The sequence below is a fragment of the Acipenser ruthenus genome, chromosome 24 (genome assembly GCF_902713425.1).
Source record: "Acipenser ruthenus chromosome 24, fAciRut3.2 maternal haplotype, whole genome shotgun sequence".
Lineage (NCBI taxonomy): Eukaryota > Metazoa > Chordata > Actinopteri > Acipenseriformes > Acipenseridae > Acipenser > Acipenser ruthenus.
Genome location: NC_081212.1, coordinates 10,451,875 through 10,468,739, shown reverse-complemented (window position 1 = coordinate 10,468,739; position 16,865 = coordinate 10,451,875). Strand labels below are relative to the sequence as shown.

Genomic DNA, 16,865 nt, shown 5'->3' with positions numbered 1-16,865 from the left:
GTCTTCACTTAAAGCCCAGCTGAATGTAACAATGTACATGTGAAAGTTTCCATAGTGTAGTGGTTATCACGTTCGCCTAACACGCGAAAGGTCCCCGGTTCGAAACCGGGTGGAAACATGTGCTTGTTCGTTTTTTTTGTTGCGGTCTTCTCCGCTCTCTGTGAGTCCAGCAGCAGACTGCGTCAAAAAGTTGCACTGAGAATTGATTGATTTATTTTATTTTATTAATGGGTGTTTCATTCGAGAAGCAGCTGTATCAGAGTGGCGCAGCGGAAGCGTGCTGAGCCTTATAACCCAGAGGTCGACGGAGCGAAACCGTCTTCTGTTAGCCTTTTTTTCTTCTGTTGGCAAAGTAGTTGTTTTTAAAAGATGAACTCTAGTCAAAAGATATTGTATTATTTTTGCAACTACAGTCTGAATACTAAAATTGCCTTTGAAGAGAAGTTACATAATGTGCATGATATATCTGGGAGAAAGGAAAGCAATAGAACGGAGAGTTCCCATGACCTCCATGCATGGCTGTTTTCATGATATATTCATGTGCGTAAATTGTTTGGTAGGTTAACTCCACAACCCCAAAACAGATTTCCATGTTTCTTTTTCGTGTGTCACCACAATTTTAATGCTACTGCAAAAAAGCCAGATATCTACTAACATGGCTGGGGAGGCAAATTGATGTTTAGCTCTTTTAGTATTTGTCTAGAAGGTTTTCTCCGTGTCGAATGCCCCGTGTTTTGTAAAATGAAAGATGACGCGTTGTTAGCGTGCGCGTTCCGAATGCCTGCCAGCTGCATAGTAATATAATTGACACAACAGGAGAAACGGCCCCTAACCTTGTAAATACACTTGTATGTTATAAAGAGTAAAAAGATCAACTCAAATGTTGTGCTCAATCAGTAGAATACAAAACCAAACCCAGAATGTCAAAGCGTCAACATTTGTTCTGTTCTTTCAACTACATGATAGCAGACTCTGTGAGACTGTCAAAAATTGCCAGCGGCGACTATATTTCAAGTCACCACGGCGGGGTATTGGTTAAAGTTTTCAACTAGCAATAATCACGCCTCGGACAAACCTCATGGGCTATGATACTGCCACTGCGCAAAGCTACAGAACTTGGGATAACTAAATGCTACCCCCTACAGCAAAGACATTTGACTTGCCGGTGGGCAAGTTACTGCGATATAATACAGTACAGTTAAATGATCCCTCAAACGTAGAGGTTTATGTTATCGACACTGCAGCCTCACAATGCAACAGAGTCCACTTTTTTATTCCGATTATATATGAACTGAAGTGTAGACCGTCATTGCTTTGGTGCACATAGGAGTGATGGGATACCAAGATGCAAATCTATCTGTCTCGCTCTCTTGCATCTAACATAAGCAAACGTTATTTATTTTTTTTATATAATGGTCACTAGTTATAAGTCTCCCCATCCTACAATGTGGGGTTTCATTTTTCAATCCTTTTATCTGACAATTACCTCCACAAGTAAATAAATGAATTCGCATACAGGGAGTTGAACCCTGGTCACCTGGGTGAAAAAACGGGAATCGTAACCACTAGATCATATGGGAAATCACTGCTTCTTGTTTGCTACCCGAAGCCAGCAGAGAAATGTGCAGGTCATTTTTTTACACTGCTGCCATCGAAAGGGCAAAACAATGAATCGAACCTGGATTGCTCATTTTAGACCGCTCCAAATGATTTGTTTAATGCAGTGTATTTTTCTTTTGCGATGTTTTGATTACTCCCCTCGTGACTTTTATTCTGATTTGGGCACCCCCTTTCGTGCACGGATTTGAAAAGCATAAACTTTAACTGCAATATTTGTACCTGTGATTCTGTAGGTATATGAATAAACTGACATCTGTCGAAACTCGGGATATAACCCGGGAAATTTAGATATTCAACCTAACGATCGCCCTCCTGAGCTTTGTCGGCATGAATGACATAGTTGATCAAACTCTTCTTTGTTCTACGAGAACCAGCAACATTTTGTGAGACCAGATAGTCGTCTTGTTCTGTACAGACCTGCGAATTCATGGAATTTGAAAACATTCCGCATTTTAACATGCATTTTAAGAAGAAGAGTCAGAGTATCAACATTGTCGTTTCTGTGAGTCAAGCAGCAGTCGAAGCCAAAACGTTGCAGAGTGCATTCTCACTCCGTTTAATATACAGTCAGACTTGCATTGACAATGCACCATGCACACTACAAATACATCGTTCTGGTCTGGGTGGCTGTTTACCTGGGGAGAATAAATACATACAGTGAAAAAAAGATGCCGTGCTGTGTTTCCACCCGGTTTCGAACCGGGGACCTTTCGCGTGTGAGGCGAACGTGATAACCACTACACTATGGAAACATGTTGCTTAACAAACGATCCGTGTGTTGCGCTCTAAGCATACAGTGCCGATTACCCATTTTGGATCCTGCAGTGCAAGGCAGTCTTCACTTAAAGCCCAGCTGAATGTAACAATGTACATGTGAAAGTTTCCATAGTGTAGTGGTTATCACGTTCGCCTAACACGCGAAAGGTCCCCGGTTCGAAACCGGGTGGAAACATGTGCTTGTTCGTTTTTTTGTTGCGGTCTTCTCCGCTCTCTGTGAGTCCAGCAGCAGACTGCGTCAAAAAGTTGCACTGAGAATTGATTGATTTATTTTATTTTATTAATGGGTGTTTCATTCGAGAAGCAGCTGTATCAGAGTGGCGCAGCGGAAGCGTGCTGAGCCTTATAACCCAGAGGTCGACGGAGCGAAACCGTCTTCTGTTAGCCTTTTTTTTCTTCTGTTGGCAAAGTAGTTGTTTTTAAAAGATGAACTCTAGTCAAAAGATATTGTATTATTTTTGCAACTACAGTCTGAATACTAAAATTGCCTTTGAAGAGAAGTTACATAATGTGCATGATATATCTGGGAGAAAGGAAAGCAATAGAACGGAGAGTTCCCATGACCTCCATGCATGGCTGTTTTCATGATATATTCATGTGCGTAAATTGTTTGGTAGGTTAACTCCCCAACCCCAAAACAGATTTCCATGTTTCTTTTTCGTGTGTCACCACAACTTTAATGCTACTGCAAAAAAGCCAGATATCTATTAACATGGCTGGGGAGGCAAATTGATGTTTAGCTCTTTTAGTATTTGTCTAGAAGGTTTTCTCCGTGTCGAATGCCCCGTGTTTTGTAAAATGAAAGATGACGCGTTGTTAGCGTGCGCGTTCCGAATGCCTGCCAGCTGCATAGTAATATAATTGACACAACAGGAGAAACGGCCCCTAACCTTGTAAATACACTTGTATGTTATAAAGAGTAAAAAGATCAACTCAAATGTTGTGCCCAATCAGTAGAATACAAAACCAAACCCAGAATGTCAAAGCGTCAACATTTGTTCTGTTCTTTCAACTACATGATAGCAGACTCTGTGAGACTGTCAAAAATTGCCAGCGGCGACTATATTTCAAGTCACCACGGCGGGGTATTGGTTAAAGTTTTCAACTAGCAATAATCACGCCTCGGACAAACCTCATGGGCTATGATACTGCCACTGCGCAAAGCTACAGAACTTGGGATAACTAAATGCTACCCCCTACAGCAAAGACATTTGACTTGCCGGTGGGCAAGTTACTGCGATATAATACAGTACAGTTAAATGATCCCTCAAACGTAGAGGTTTATGTTATCGACACTGCAGCCTCACAATGCAACAGAGTCCACTTTTTTATTCCGATTATATATGAACTGAAGTGTAGACCGTCATTGCTTTGGTGCACATAGGAGTGATGGGATACCAAGATGCAAATCTATCTGTCTCGCTCTCTTGCATCTAACATAAGCAAACGTTATTTATTTTTTTTATATAATGGTCACTAGTTATAAGTCTCCCCATCCTACAATGTGGGGTTTCATTTTTCAATCCTTTTATCTGACAATTACCTCCACAAGTAAATAAATGAATTCGCATACAGGGAGTTGAACCCTGGTCACCTGGGTGAAAAAACGGGAATCGTAACCACTAGATCATATGGGAAATCACTGCTTCTTGTTTGCTACCCGAAGCCAGCAGAGAAATGTGCAGGTCATTTTTTTACACTGCTGCCATCGAAAGGGCAAAACAATGAATCGAACCTGGATTGCTCATTTTAGACCGCTCCAAATGATTTGTTTAATGCAGTGTATTTTTCTTTTGCGATGTTTTGATTACTCCCCTCGTGACTTTTATTCTGATTTGGGCACCCCCTTTCGTGCACGGATTTGAAAAGCATAAACTTTAACTGCAATATTTGTACCTGTGATTCTGTAGGTATATGAATAAACTGACATCTGTCGAAACTCGGGATATAACCCGGGAAATTTAGATATTCAACCTAACGATCGCCCTCCTGAGCTTTGTCGGCATGAATGACATAGTTGATCAAACTCTTCTTTGTTCTACGAGAACCAGCAACATTTTGTGAGACCAGATAGTCGTCTTGTTCTGTACAGACCTGCGAATTCATGGAATTTGAAAACATTCCGCATTTTAACATGCATTTTAAGAAGAAGAGTCAGAGTATCAACATTGTCGTTTCTGTGAGTCAAGCAGCAGTCGAAGCCAAAACGTTGCAGAGTGCATTCTCACTCCGTTTAATATACAGTCAGACTTGCATTGACAATGCACCATGCACACTACAAATACATCGTTCTGGTCTGGGTGGCTGTTTACCTGGGGAGAATAAATACATACAGTGAAAAAAAGATGCCGTGCTGTGTTTCCACCCGGTTTCGAACCGGGGACCTTTCGCGTGTGAGGCGAACGTGATAACCACTACACTATGGAAACATGTTGCTTAACAAACGATCCGTGTGTTGCGCTCTAAGCATACAGTGCCGATTACCCATTTTGGATCCTGCAGTGCAAGGCAGTCTTCACTTAAAGCCCAGCTGAATGTAACAATGTACATGTGAAAGTTTCCATAGTGTAGTGGTTATCACGTTCGCCTAACACGCGAAAGGTCCCCGGTTCGAAACCGGGTGGAAACATGTGCTTGTTCGTTTTTTTGTTGCGGTCTTCTCCGCTCTCTGTGAGTCCAGCAGCAGACTGTCAAAAAGTTGCACTGAGAATTGATTGATTTATTTTATTTTATTAATGGGTGTTTCATTCGAGAAGCAGCTGTATCAGAGTGGCGCAGCGGAAGCGTGCTGAGCCTTATAACCCAGAGGTCGACGGAGCGAAACCGTCTTCTGTTAGCCTTTTTTTTCTTCTGTTGGCAAAGTAGTTGTTTTTAAAAGATGAACTCTAGTCAAAAGATATTGTATTATTTTTGCAACTACAGTCTGAATACTAAAATTGCCTTTGAAGAGAAGTTACATAATGTGCATGATATATCTGGGAGAAAGGAAAGCAATAGAACGGAGAGTTCCCATGACCTCCATGCATGGCTGTTTTCATGATATATTCATGTGCGTAAATTGTTTGGTAGGTTAACTCCCCAACCCCAAAACAGATTTCCATGTTTCTTTTTCGTGTGTCACCACAACTTTAATGCTACTGCAAAAAAGCCAGATATCTATTAACATGGCTGGGGAGGCAAATTGATGTTTAGCTCTTTTAGTATTTGTCTAGAAGGTTTTCTCCGTGTCGAATGCCCCGTGTTTTGTAAAATGAAAGATGACGCGTTGTTAGCGTGCGCGTTCCGAATGCCTGCCAGCTGCATAGTAATATAATTGACACAACAGGAGAAACGGCCCCTAACCTTGTAAATACACTTGTATGTTATAAAGAGTAAAAAGATCAACTCAAATGTTGTGCCCAATCAGTAGAATACAAAACCAAACCCAGAATGTCAAAGCGTCAACATTTGTTCTGTTCTTTCAACTACATGATAGCAGACTCTGTGAGACTGTCAAAAATTGCCAGCGGCGACTATATTTCAAGTCACCACGGCGGGGTATTGGTTAAAGTTTTCAACTAGCAATAATCACGCCTCGGACAAACCTCATGGGCTATGATACTGCCACTGCGCAAAGCTACAGAACTTGGGATAACTAAATGCTACCCCCTACAGCAAAGACATTTGACTTGCCGGTGGGCAAGTTACTGCGATATAATACAGTACAGTTAAATGATCCCTCAAACGTAGAGGTTTATGTTATCGACACTGCAGCCTCACAATGCAACAGAGTCCACTTTTTTATTCCGATTATATATGAACTGAAGTGTAGACCGTCATTGCTTTGGTGCACATAGGAGTGATGGGATACCAAGATGCAAATCTATCTGTCTCGCTCTCTTGCATCTAACATAAGCAAACGTTATTTATTTTTTTTATATAATGGTCACTAGTTATAAGTCTCCCCATCCTACAATGTGGGGTTTCATTTTTCAATCCTTTTATCTGACAATTACCTCCACAAGTAAATAAATGAATTCGCATACAGGGAGTTGAACCCTGGTCACCTGGGTGAAAAAACGGGAATCGTAACCACTAGATCATATGGGAAATCACTGCTTCTTGTTTGCTACCCGAAGCCAGCAGAGAAATGTGCAGGTCATTTTTTTACACTGCTGCCATCGAAAGGGCAAAACAATGAATCGAACCTGGATTGCTCATTTTAGACCGCTCCAAATGATTTGTTTAATGCAGTGTATTTTTCTTTTGCGATGTTTTGATTACTCCCCCCGTGACTTTCATTCTGATTTGGGCACCCCCTTTCGTGCACGGATTTGAAAAGCATAAACTTTAACTGCAATATTTGTACCTGTGATTCTGTAGGTATATGAATAAACTGACATCTGTCGAAACTCGGGATATAACCCGGGAAATTTAGATATTCAACCTAACGATCGCCCTCCTGAGCTTTGTCGGCATGAATGACATAGTTGATCAAACTCTTCTTTGTTCTACGAGAACCAGCAACATTTTGTGAGACCAGATAGTCGTCTTGTTCTGTACAGACCTGCGAATTCATGGAATTTGAAAACATTCCGCATTTTAACATGCATTTTAAGAAGAAGAGTCAGAGTATCAACATTGTCGTTTCTGTGAGTCAAGCAGCAGTCGAAGCCAAAACGTTGCAGAGTGCATTCTCACTCCGTTTAATATACAGTCAGACTTGCATTGACAATGCACCATGCACACTACAAATACATCGTTCTGGTCTGGGTGGCTGTTTACCTGGGGAGAATAAATACATACAGTGAAAAAAAGATGCCGTGCTGTGTTTCCACCCGGTTTCGAACCGGGGACCTTTCGCGTGTGAGGCGAACGTGATAACCACTACACTATGGAAACATGTTGCTTAACAAACGATCCGTGTGTTGCGCTCTAAGCATACAGTGCCGATTACCCATTTTGGATCCTGCAGTGCAAGGCAGTCTTCACTTAAAGCCCAGCTGAATGTAACAATGTACATGTGAAAGTTTCCATAGTGTAGTGGTTATCACGTTCGCCTAACACGCGAAAGGTCCCCGGTTCGAAACCGGGTGGAAACATGTGCTTGTTCGTTTTTTTGTTGCGGTCTTCTCCGCTCTCTGTGAGTCCAGCAGCAGACTGCGTCAAAAAGTTGCACTGAGAATTGATTGATTTATTTTATTTTATTAATGGGTGTTTCATTCGAGAAGCAGCTGTATCAGAGTGGCGCAGCGGAAGCGTGCTGAGCCTTATAACCCAGAGGTCGACGGAGCGAAACCGTCTTCTGTTAGCCTTTTTTTTCTTCTGTTGGCAAAGTAGTTGTTTTTAAAAGATGAACTCTAGTCAAAAGATATTGTATTATTTTTGCAACTACAGTCTGAATACTAAAATTGCCTTTGAAGAGAAGTTACATAATGTGCATGATATATCTGGGAGAAAGGAAAGCAATAGAACGGAGAGTTCCCATGACCTCCATGCATGGCTGTTTTCATGATATATTCATGTGCGTAAATTGTTTGGTAGGTTAACTCCCCAACCCCAAAACAGATTTCCATGTTTCTTTTTCGTGTGTCACCACAACTTTAATGCTACTGCAAAAAAGCCAGATATCTATTAACATGGCTGGGGAGGCAAATTGATGTTTAGCTCTTTTAGTATTTGTCTAGAAGGTTTTCTCCGTGTCGAATGCCCCGTGTTTTGTAAAATGAAAGATGACGCGTTGTTAGCGTGCGCGTTCCGAATGCCTGCCAGCTGCATAGTAATATAATTGACACAACAGGAGAAACGGCCCCTAACCTTGTAAATACACTTGTATGTTATAAAGAGTAAAAAGATCAACTCAAATGTTGTGCCCAATCAGTAGAATACAAAACCAAACCCAGAATGTCAAAGCGTCAACATTTGTTCTGTTCTTTCAACTACATGATAGCAGACTCTGTGAGACTGTCAAAAATTGCCAGCGGCGACTATATTTCAAGTCACCACGGCGGGGTATTGGTTAAAGTTTTCAACTAGCAATAATCACGCCTCGGACAAACCTCATGGGCTATGATACTGCCACTGCGCAAAGCTACAGAACTTGGGATAACTAAATGCTACCCCCTACAGCAAAGACATTTGACTTGCCGGTGGGCAAGTTACTGCGATATAATACAGTACAGTTAAATGATCCCTCAAACGTAGAGGTTTATGTTATCGACACTGCAGCCTCACAATGCAACAGAGTCCACTTTTTTATTCCGATTATATATGAACTGAAGTGTAGACCGTCATTGCTTTGGTGCACATAGGAGTGATGGGATACCAAGATGCAAATCTATCTGTCTCGCTCTCTTGCATCTAACATAAGCAAACGTTATTTATTTTTTTTATATAATGGTCACTAGTTATAAGTCTCCCCATCCTACAATGTGGGGTTTCATTTTTCAATCCTTTTATCTGACAATTACCTCCACAAGTAAATAAATGAATTCGCATACAGGGAGTTGAACCCTGGTCACCTGGGTGAAAAAACGGGAATCGTAACCACTAGATCATATGGGAAATCACTGCTTCTTGTTTGCTACCCGAAGCCAGCAGAGAAATGTGCAGGTCATTTTTTTACACTGCTGCCATCGAAAGGGCAAAACAATGAATCGAACCTGGATTGCTCATTTTAGACCGCTCCAAATGATTTGTTTAATGCAGTGTATTTTTCTTTTGCGATGTTTTGATTACTCCCCTCGTGACTTTTATTCTGATTTGGGCACCCCCTTTCGTGCACGGATTTGAAAAGCATAAACTTTAACTGCAATATTTGTACCTGTGATTCTGTAGGTATATGAATAAACTGACATCTGTCGAAACTCGGGATATAACCCGGGAAATTTAGATATTCAACCTAACGATCGCCCTCCTGAGCTTTGTCGGCATGAATGACATAGTTGATCAAACTCTTCTTTGTTCTACGAGAACCAGCAACATTTTGTGAGACCAGATAGTCGTCTTGTTCTGTACAGACCTGCGAATTCATGGAATTTGAAAACATTCCGCATTTTAACATGCATTTTAAGAAGAAGAGTCAGAGTATCAACATTGTCGTTTCTGTGAGTCAAGCAGCAGTCGAAGCCAAAACGTTGCAGAGTGCATTCTCACTCCGTTTAATATACAGTCAGACTTGCATTGACAATGCACCATGCACACTACAAATACATCGTTCTGGTCTGGGTGGCTGTTTACCTGGGGAGAATAAATACATACAGTGAAAAAAAGATGCCGTGCTGTGTTTCCACCCGGTTTCGAACCGGGGACCTTTCGCGTGTGAGGCGAACGTGATAACCACTACACTATGGAAACATGTTGCTTAACAAACGATCCGTGTGTTGCGCTCTAAGCATACAGTGCCGATTACCCATTTTGGATCCTGCAGTGCAAGGCAGTCTTCACTTAAAGCCCAGCTGAATGTAACAATGTACATGTGAAAGTTTCCATAGTGTAGTGGTTATCACGTTCGCCTAACACGCGAAAGGTCCCCGGTTCGAAACCGGGTGGAAACATGTGCTTGTTCGTTTTTTTGTTGCGGTCTTCTCCGCTCTCTGTGAGTCCAGCAGCAGACTGTCAAAAAGTTGCACTGAGAATTGATTGATTTATTTTATTTTATTAATGGGTGTTTCATTCGAGAAGCAGCTGTATCAGAGTGGCGCAGCGGAAGCGTGCTGAGCCTTATAACCCAGAGGTCGACGGAGCGAAACCGTCTTCTGTTAGCCTTTTTTTTCTTCTGTTGGCAAAGTAGTTGTTTTTAAAAGATGAACTCTAGTCAAAAGATATTGTATTATTTTTGCAACTACAGTCTGAATACTAAAATTGCCTTTGAAGAGAAGTTACATAATGTGCATGATATATCTGGGAGAAAGGAAAGCAATAGAACGGAGAGTTCCCATGACCTCCATGCATGGCTGTTTTCATGATATATTCATGTGCGTAAATTGTTTGGTAGGTTAACTCCCCAACCCCAAAACAGATTTCCATGTTTCTTTTTCGTGTGTCACCACAACTTTAATGCTACTGCAAAAAAGCCAGATATCTATTAACATGGCTGGGGAGGCAAATTGATGTTTAGCTCTTTTAGTATTTGTCTAGAAGGTTTTCTCCGTGTCGAATGCCCCGTGTTTTGTAAAATGAAAGATGACGCGTTGTTAGCGTGCGCGTTCCGAATGCCTGCCAGCTGCATAGTAATATAATTGACACAACAGGAGAAACGGCCCCTAACCTTGTAAATACACTTGTATGTTATAAAGAGTAAAAAGATCAACTCAAATGTTGTGCCCAATCAGTAGAATACAAAACCAAACCCAGAATGTCAAAGCGTCAACATTTGTTCTGTTCTTTCAACTACATGATAGCAGACTCTGTGAGACTGTCAAAAATTGCCAGCGGCGACTATATTTCAAGTCACCACGGCGGGGTATTGGTTAAAGTTTTCAACTAGCAATAATCACGCCTCGGACAAACCTCATGGGCTATGATACTGCCACTGCGCAAAGCTACAGAACTTGGGATAACTAAATGCTACCCCCTACAGCAAAGACATTTGACTTGCCGGTGGGCAAGTTACTGCGATATAATACAGTACAGTTAAATGATCCCTCAAACGTAGAGGTTTATGTTATCGACACTGCAGCCTCACAATGCAACAGAGTCCACTTTTTTATTCCGATTATATATGAACTGAAGTGTAGACCGTCATTGCTTTGGTGCACATAGGAGTGATGGGATACCAAGATGCAAATCTATCTGTCTCGCTCTCTTGCATCTAACATAAGCAAACGTTATTTATTTTTTTTATATAATGGTCACTAGTTATAAGTCTCCCCATCCTACAATGTGGGGTTTCATTTTTCAATCCTTTTATCTGACAATTACCTCCACAAGTAAATAAATGAATTCGCATACAGGGAGTTGAACCCTGGTCACCTGGGTGAAAAAACGGGAATCGTAACCACTAGATCATATGGGAAATCACTGCTTCTTGTTTGCTACCCGAAGCCAGCAGAGAAATGTGCAGGTCATTTTTTTACACTGCTGCCATCGAAAGGGCAAAACAATGAATCGAACCTGGATTGCTCATTTTAGACCGCTCCAAATGATTTGTTTAATGCAGTGTATTTTTCTTTTGCGATGTTTTGATTACTCCCCCCGTGACTTTCATTCTGATTTGGGCACCCCCTTTCGTGCACGGATTTGAAAAGCATAAACTTTAACTGCAATATTTGTACCTGTGATTCTGTAGGTATATGAATAAACTGACATCTGTCGAAACTCGGGATATAACCCGGGAAATTTAGATATTCAACCTAACGATCGCCCTCCTGAGCTTTGTCGGCATGAATGACATAGTTGATCAAACTCTTCTTTGTTCTACGAGAACCAGCAACATTTTGTGAGACCAGATAGTCGTCTTGTTCTGTACAGACCTGCGAATTCATGGAATTTGAAAACATTCCGCATTTTAACATGCATTTTAAGAAGAAGAGTCAGAGTATCAACATTGTCGTTTCTGTGAGTCAAGCAGCAGTCGAAGCCAAAACGTTGCAGAGTGCATTCTCACTCCGTTTAATATACAGTCAGACTTGCATTGACAATGCACCATGCACACTACAAATACATCGTTCTGGTCTGGGTGGCTGTTTACCTGGGGAGAATAAATACATACAGTGAAAAAAAGATGCCGTGCTGTGTTTCCACCCGGTTTCGAACCGGGGACCTTTCGCGTGTGAGGCGAACGTGATAACCACTACACTATGGAAACATGTTGCTTAACAAACGATCCGTGTGTTGCGCTCTAAGCATACAGTGCCGATTACCCATTTTGGATCCTGCAGTGCAAGGCAGTCTTCACTTAAAGCCCAGCTGAATGTAACAATGTACATGTGAAAGTTTCCATAGTGTAGTGGTTATCACGTTCGCCTAACACGCGAAAGGTCCCCGGTTCGGAACCGGGTGGAAACATGTGCTTGTTCGTTTTTTTGTTGCGGTCTTCTCCGCTCTCTGTGAGTCCAGCAGCAGACTGCGTCAAAAAGTTGCACTGAGAATTGATTGATTTATTTTATTTTATTAATGGGTGTTTCATTCGAGAAGCAGCTGTATCAGAGTGGCGCAGCGGAAGCGTGCTGAGCCTTATAACCCAGAGGTCGACGGAGCGAAACCGTCTTCTGTTAGCCTTTTTTTCTTCTGTTGGCAAAGTAGTTGTTTTTAAAAGATGAACTCTAGTCAAAAGATATTGTATTATTTTTGCAACTACAGTCTGAATACTAAAATTGCCTTTGAAGAGAAGTTACATAATGTGCATGATATATCTGGGAGAAAGGAAAGCAATAGAACGGAGAGTTCCCATGACCTCCATGCATGGCTGTTTTCATGATATATTCATGTGCGTAAATTGTTTGGTAGGTTAACTCCCCAACCCCAAAACAGATTTCCGTGTTTCTTTTTCGTGTGTCACCACAACTTTAATGCTACTGCAAAAAAGCCAGATATCTATTAACATGGCTGGGGAGGCAAATTGATGTTTAGCTCTTTTAGTATTTGTCTAGAAGGTTTTCTCCGTGTCGAATGCCCCGTGTTTTGTAAAATGAAAGATGACGCGTTGTTAGCGTGCGCGTTCCGAATGCCTGCCAGCTGCATAGTAATATAATTGACACAACAGGAGAAACGGCCCCTAACCTTGTAAATACACGTGTATGTTATAAAGAGTAAAAAGATCAACTCAAATGTTGTGCCCAATCAGTAGAATACAAAACCAAACCCAGAATGTCAAAGCGTCAACATTTGTTCTGTTCTTTCAACTACATGATAGCAGACTCTGTGAGACTGTCAAAAATTGCCAGCGGCGACTATATTTCAAGTCACCACGGCGGGGTATTGGTTAAAGTTTTCAACTAGCAATAATCACGCCTCGGACAAACCTCATGGGCTATGATACTGCCACTGCGCAAAGCTACAGAACTTGGGATAACTAAATGCTACCCCCTACAGCAAAGACATTTGACTTGCCGGTGGGCAAGTTACTGCGATATAATACAGTACAGTTAAATGATCCCTCAAACGTAGAGGTTTATGTTATCGACACTGCAGCCTCACAATGCAACAGAGTCCACTTTTTTATTCCGATTATATATGAACTGAAGTGTAGACCGTCATTGCTTTGGTGCACATAGGAGTGATGGGATACCAAGATGCAAATCTATCTGTCTCGCTCTCTTGCATCTAACATAAGCAAACGTTATTTATTTTTTTTATATAATGGTCACTAGTTATAAGTCTCCCCATCCTACAATGTGGGGTTTCATTTTTCAATCCTTTTATCTGACAATTACCTCCACAAGTAAATAAATGAATTCGCATACAGGGAGTTGAACCCTGGTCACCTGGGTGAAAAAACGGGAATCGTAACCACTAGATCATATGGGAAATCGCTGCTTCTTGTTTGCTACCCGAAGCCAGCAGAGAAATGTGCAGGTCATTTTTTTACACTGCTGCCATCGAAAGGGCAAAACAATGAATCGAACCTGGATTGCTCATTTTAGACCGCTCCAAATGATTTGTTTAATGCAGTGTATTTTTCTTTTGCGATGTTTTGATTACTCCCCCCGTGACTTTCATTCTGATTTGGGCACCCCCTTTCGTGCACGGATTTGAAAAGCATAAACTTTAACTGCAATATTTGTACCTGTGATTCTGTAGGTATATGAATAAACTGACATCTGTCGAAACTCGGGATATAACCCGGGAAATTTAGATATTCAACCTAACGATCGCCCTCCTGAGCTTTGTCGGCATGAATGACATAGTTGATCAAACTCTTCTTTGTTCTACGAGAACCAGCAACATTTTGTGAGACCAGATAGTCGTCTTGTTCTGTACAGACCTGCGAATTCATGGAATTTGAAAACATTCCGCATTTTAACATGCATTTTAAGAAGAAGAGTCAGAGTATCAACATTGTCGTTTCTGTGAGTCAAGCAGCAGTCGAAGCCAAAACGTTGCAGAGTGCATTCTCACTCCGTTTAATATACAGTCAGACTTGCATTGACAATGCACCATGCACACTACAAATACATCGTTCTGGTCTGGGTGGCTGTTTACCTGGGGAGAATAAATACATACAGTGAAAAAAAGATGCCGTGCTGTGTTTCCACCCGGTTTCGAACCGGGGACCTTTCGCGTGTGAGGCGAACGTGATAACCACTACACTATGGAAACATGTTGCTTAACAAACGATCCGTGTGTTGCGCTCTAAGCATACAGTGCCGATTACCCATTTTGGATCCTGCAGTGCAAGGCAGTCTTCACTTAAAGCCCAGCTGAATGTAACAATGTACATGTGAAAGTTTCCATAGTGTAGTGGTTATCACGTTCGCCTAACACGCGAAAGGTCCCCGGTTCGAAACCGGGTGGAAACATGTGCTTGTTCGTTTTTTTGTTGCGGTCTTCTCCGCTCTCTGTGAGTCCAGCAGCAGACTGCGTCAAAAAGTTGCACTGAGAATTGATTGATTTATTTTATTTTATTAATGGGTGTTTCATTCGAGAAGCAGCTGTATCAGAGTGGCGCAGCGGAAGCGTGCTGAGCCTTATAACCCAGAGGTCGACGGAGCGAAACCGTCTTCTGTTAGCCTTTTTTTTCTTCTGTTGGCAAAGTAGTTGTTTTTAAAAGATGAACTCTAGTCAAAAGATATTGTATTATTTTTGCAACTACAGTCTGAATACTAAAATTGCCTTTGAAGAGAAGTTACATAATGTGCATGATATATCTGGGAGAAAGGAAAGCAATAGAACGGAGAGTTCCCATGACCTCCATGCATGGCTGTTTTCATGATATATTCATGTGCGTAAATTGTTTGGTAGGTTAACTCCCCAACCCCAAAACAGATTTCCATGTTTCTTTTTCGTGTGTCACCACAACTTTAATGCTACTGCAAAAAAGCCAGATATCTATTAACATGGCTGGGGAGGCAAATTGATGTTTAGCTCTTTTAGTATTTGTCTAGAAGGTTTTCTCCGTGTCGAATGCCCCGTGTTTTGTAAAATGAAAGATGACGCGTTGTTAGCGTGCGCGTTCCGAATGCCTGCCAGCTGCATAGTAATATAATTGACACAACAGGAGAAACGGCCCCTAACCTTGTAAATACACTTGTATGTTATAAAGAGTAAAAAGATCAACTCAAATGTTGTGCCCAATCAGTAGAATACAAAACCAAACCCAGAATGTCAAAGCGTCAACATTTGTTCTGTTCTTTCAACTACATGATAGCAGACTCTGTGAGACTGTCAAAAATTGCCAGCGGCGACTATATTTCAAGTCACCACGGCGGGGTATTGGTTAAAGTTTTCAACTAGCAATAATCACGCCTCGGACAAACCTCATGGGCTATGATACTGCCACTGCGCAAAGCTACAGAACTTGGGATAACTAAATGCTACCCCCTACAGCAAAGACATTTGACTTGCCGGTGGGCAAGTTACTGCGATATAATACAGTACAGTTAAATGATCCCTCAAACGTAGAGGTTTATGTTATCGACACTGCAGCCTCACAATGCAACAGAGTCCACTTTTTTATTCCGATTATATATGAACTGAAGTGTAGACCGTCATTGCTTTGGTGCACATAGGAGTGATGGGATACCAAGATGCAAATCTATCTGTCTCGCTCTCTTGCATCTAACATAAGCAAACGTTATTTATTTTTTTTATATAATGGTCACTAGTTATAAGTCTCCCCATCCTACAATGTGGGGTTTCATTTTTCAATCCTTTTATCTGACAATTACCTCCACAAGTAAATAAATGAATTCGCATACAGGGAGTTGAACCCTGGTCACCTGGGTGAAAAAACGGGAATCGTAACCACTAGATCATATGGGAAATCGCTGCTTCTTGTTTGCTACCCGAAGCCAGCAGAGAAATGTGCAGGTCATTTTTTTACACTGCTGCCATCGAAAGGGCAAAACAATGAATCGAACCTGGATTGCTCATTTTAGACCGCTCCAAATGATTTGTTTAATGCAGTGTATTTTTCTTTTGCGATGTTTTGATTACTCCCCCCGTGACTTTCATTCTGATTTGGGCACCCCCTTTCGTGCACGGATTTGAAAAGCATAAACTTTAACTGCAATATTTGTACCTGTGATTCTGTAGGTATATGAATAAACTGACATCTGTCGAAACTCGGGATATAACCCGGGAAATTTAGATATTCAACCTAACGATCGCCCTCCTGAGCTTTGTCGGCATGAATGACATAGTTGATCAAACTCTTCTTTGTTCTACGAGAACCAGCAACATTTTGTGAGACCAGATAGTCGTCTTGTTCTGTACAGACCTGCGAATTCATGGAATTTGAAAACATTCCGCATTTTAACATGCATTTTAAGAAGAAGAGTCAGAGTATCAACATTGTCGTTTCTGTGAGTCAAGCAGCAGTCGAAGCC

At 41.4% G+C, this 16,865-nt stretch overlaps 27 non-coding genes across 27 annotated transcripts; 14 read left to right on the top strand and 13 right to left on the bottom strand.

Moving 5' to 3' along the window:
• Positions 1-45: 45 nt before the first annotated feature.
• On the top strand, positions 46-118 carry trnav-aac (transfer RNA valine (anticodon AAC)). Its single transcript has one exon. It is a non-coding gene; the product is annotated as a tRNA-Val (tRNA).
• Positions 119-673: 555 nt separating this feature from the next.
• Positions 674-730, top strand: LOC131700936 (U7 small nuclear RNA). The gene has a single exon (XR_009308745.1). It is a non-coding gene; the product is annotated as a U7 small nuclear RNA (small nuclear RNA).
• Positions 731-969: 239 nt separating this feature from the next.
• On the bottom strand, positions 970-1,109 carry LOC131700740 (U4 spliceosomal RNA). The gene has a single exon (XR_009308550.1). It is a non-coding gene; the product is annotated as a U4 spliceosomal RNA (small nuclear RNA).
• A 1,190-nt stretch (positions 1,110-2,299) lies between these two features.
• Positions 2,300-2,372, bottom strand: trnav-cac (transfer RNA valine (anticodon CAC)). Its single transcript has one exon. It is a non-coding gene; the product is annotated as a tRNA-Val (tRNA).
• A 127-nt stretch (positions 2,373-2,499) lies between these two features.
• On the top strand, positions 2,500-2,572 carry trnav-aac (transfer RNA valine (anticodon AAC)). Its single transcript has one exon. It is a non-coding gene; the product is annotated as a tRNA-Val (tRNA).
• A 555-nt stretch (positions 2,573-3,127) lies between these two features.
• On the top strand, positions 3,128-3,184 carry LOC131700935 (U7 small nuclear RNA). The gene has a single exon (XR_009308744.1). It is a non-coding gene; the product is annotated as a U7 small nuclear RNA (small nuclear RNA).
• A 239-nt stretch (positions 3,185-3,423) lies between these two features.
• Positions 3,424-3,563, bottom strand: LOC131700739 (U4 spliceosomal RNA). The gene has a single exon (XR_009308549.1). It is a non-coding gene; the product is annotated as a U4 spliceosomal RNA (small nuclear RNA).
• A 1,190-nt stretch (positions 3,564-4,753) lies between these two features.
• On the bottom strand, positions 4,754-4,826 carry trnav-cac (transfer RNA valine (anticodon CAC)). The gene has a single exon. It is a non-coding gene; the product is annotated as a tRNA-Val (tRNA).
• A 127-nt stretch (positions 4,827-4,953) lies between these two features.
• Positions 4,954-5,026, top strand: trnav-aac (transfer RNA valine (anticodon AAC)). The gene has a single exon. It is a non-coding gene; the product is annotated as a tRNA-Val (tRNA).
• Positions 5,027-5,579: 553 nt separating this feature from the next.
• LOC131700934 (U7 small nuclear RNA) lies at positions 5,580-5,636 on the top strand. Its single transcript, XR_009308743.1, has one exon. It is a non-coding gene; the product is annotated as a U7 small nuclear RNA (small nuclear RNA).
• A 239-nt stretch (positions 5,637-5,875) lies between these two features.
• On the bottom strand, positions 5,876-6,015 carry LOC131700738 (U4 spliceosomal RNA). The gene has a single exon (XR_009308548.1). It is a non-coding gene; the product is annotated as a U4 spliceosomal RNA (small nuclear RNA).
• Positions 6,016-7,205: 1,190 nt separating this feature from the next.
• On the bottom strand, positions 7,206-7,278 carry trnav-cac (transfer RNA valine (anticodon CAC)). The gene has a single exon. It is a non-coding gene; the product is annotated as a tRNA-Val (tRNA).
• A 127-nt stretch (positions 7,279-7,405) lies between these two features.
• Positions 7,406-7,478, top strand: trnav-aac (transfer RNA valine (anticodon AAC)). Its single transcript has one exon. It is a non-coding gene; the product is annotated as a tRNA-Val (tRNA).
• Positions 7,479-8,033: 555 nt separating this feature from the next.
• Positions 8,034-8,090, top strand: LOC131700933 (U7 small nuclear RNA). The gene has a single exon (XR_009308742.1). It is a non-coding gene; the product is annotated as a U7 small nuclear RNA (small nuclear RNA).
• Positions 8,091-8,329: 239 nt separating this feature from the next.
• On the bottom strand, positions 8,330-8,469 carry LOC131700737 (U4 spliceosomal RNA). Its single transcript, XR_009308547.1, has one exon. It is a non-coding gene; the product is annotated as a U4 spliceosomal RNA (small nuclear RNA).
• A 1,190-nt stretch (positions 8,470-9,659) lies between these two features.
• Positions 9,660-9,732, bottom strand: trnav-cac (transfer RNA valine (anticodon CAC)). The gene has a single exon. It is a non-coding gene; the product is annotated as a tRNA-Val (tRNA).
• Positions 9,733-9,859: 127 nt separating this feature from the next.
• trnav-aac (transfer RNA valine (anticodon AAC)) lies at positions 9,860-9,932 on the top strand. The gene has a single exon. It is a non-coding gene; the product is annotated as a tRNA-Val (tRNA).
• A 553-nt stretch (positions 9,933-10,485) lies between these two features.
• Positions 10,486-10,542, top strand: LOC131700931 (U7 small nuclear RNA). The gene has a single exon (XR_009308740.1). It is a non-coding gene; the product is annotated as a U7 small nuclear RNA (small nuclear RNA).
• A 239-nt stretch (positions 10,543-10,781) lies between these two features.
• Positions 10,782-10,921, bottom strand: LOC131700736 (U4 spliceosomal RNA). The gene has a single exon (XR_009308546.1). It is a non-coding gene; the product is annotated as a U4 spliceosomal RNA (small nuclear RNA).
• Positions 10,922-12,111: 1,190 nt separating this feature from the next.
• On the bottom strand, positions 12,112-12,184 carry trnav-cac (transfer RNA valine (anticodon CAC)). Its single transcript has one exon. It is a non-coding gene; the product is annotated as a tRNA-Val (tRNA).
• Positions 12,185-12,311: 127 nt separating this feature from the next.
• trnav-aac (transfer RNA valine (anticodon AAC)) lies at positions 12,312-12,384 on the top strand. The gene has a single exon. It is a non-coding gene; the product is annotated as a tRNA-Val (tRNA).
• A 554-nt stretch (positions 12,385-12,938) lies between these two features.
• LOC131700930 (U7 small nuclear RNA) lies at positions 12,939-12,995 on the top strand. Its single transcript, XR_009308739.1, has one exon. It is a non-coding gene; the product is annotated as a U7 small nuclear RNA (small nuclear RNA).
• Positions 12,996-13,234: 239 nt separating this feature from the next.
• Positions 13,235-13,374, bottom strand: LOC131700735 (U4 spliceosomal RNA). Its single transcript, XR_009308544.1, has one exon. It is a non-coding gene; the product is annotated as a U4 spliceosomal RNA (small nuclear RNA).
• A 1,190-nt stretch (positions 13,375-14,564) lies between these two features.
• Positions 14,565-14,637, bottom strand: trnav-cac (transfer RNA valine (anticodon CAC)). Its single transcript has one exon. It is a non-coding gene; the product is annotated as a tRNA-Val (tRNA).
• Positions 14,638-14,764: 127 nt separating this feature from the next.
• Positions 14,765-14,837, top strand: trnav-aac (transfer RNA valine (anticodon AAC)). Its single transcript has one exon. It is a non-coding gene; the product is annotated as a tRNA-Val (tRNA).
• Positions 14,838-15,392: 555 nt separating this feature from the next.
• On the top strand, positions 15,393-15,449 carry LOC131700929 (U7 small nuclear RNA). Its single transcript, XR_009308738.1, has one exon. It is a non-coding gene; the product is annotated as a U7 small nuclear RNA (small nuclear RNA).
• Positions 15,450-15,688: 239 nt separating this feature from the next.
• LOC131700734 (U4 spliceosomal RNA) lies at positions 15,689-15,828 on the bottom strand. Its single transcript, XR_009308543.1, has one exon. It is a non-coding gene; the product is annotated as a U4 spliceosomal RNA (small nuclear RNA).
• Between the last annotated feature and the right edge of the window lie 1,037 nt (positions 15,829-16,865).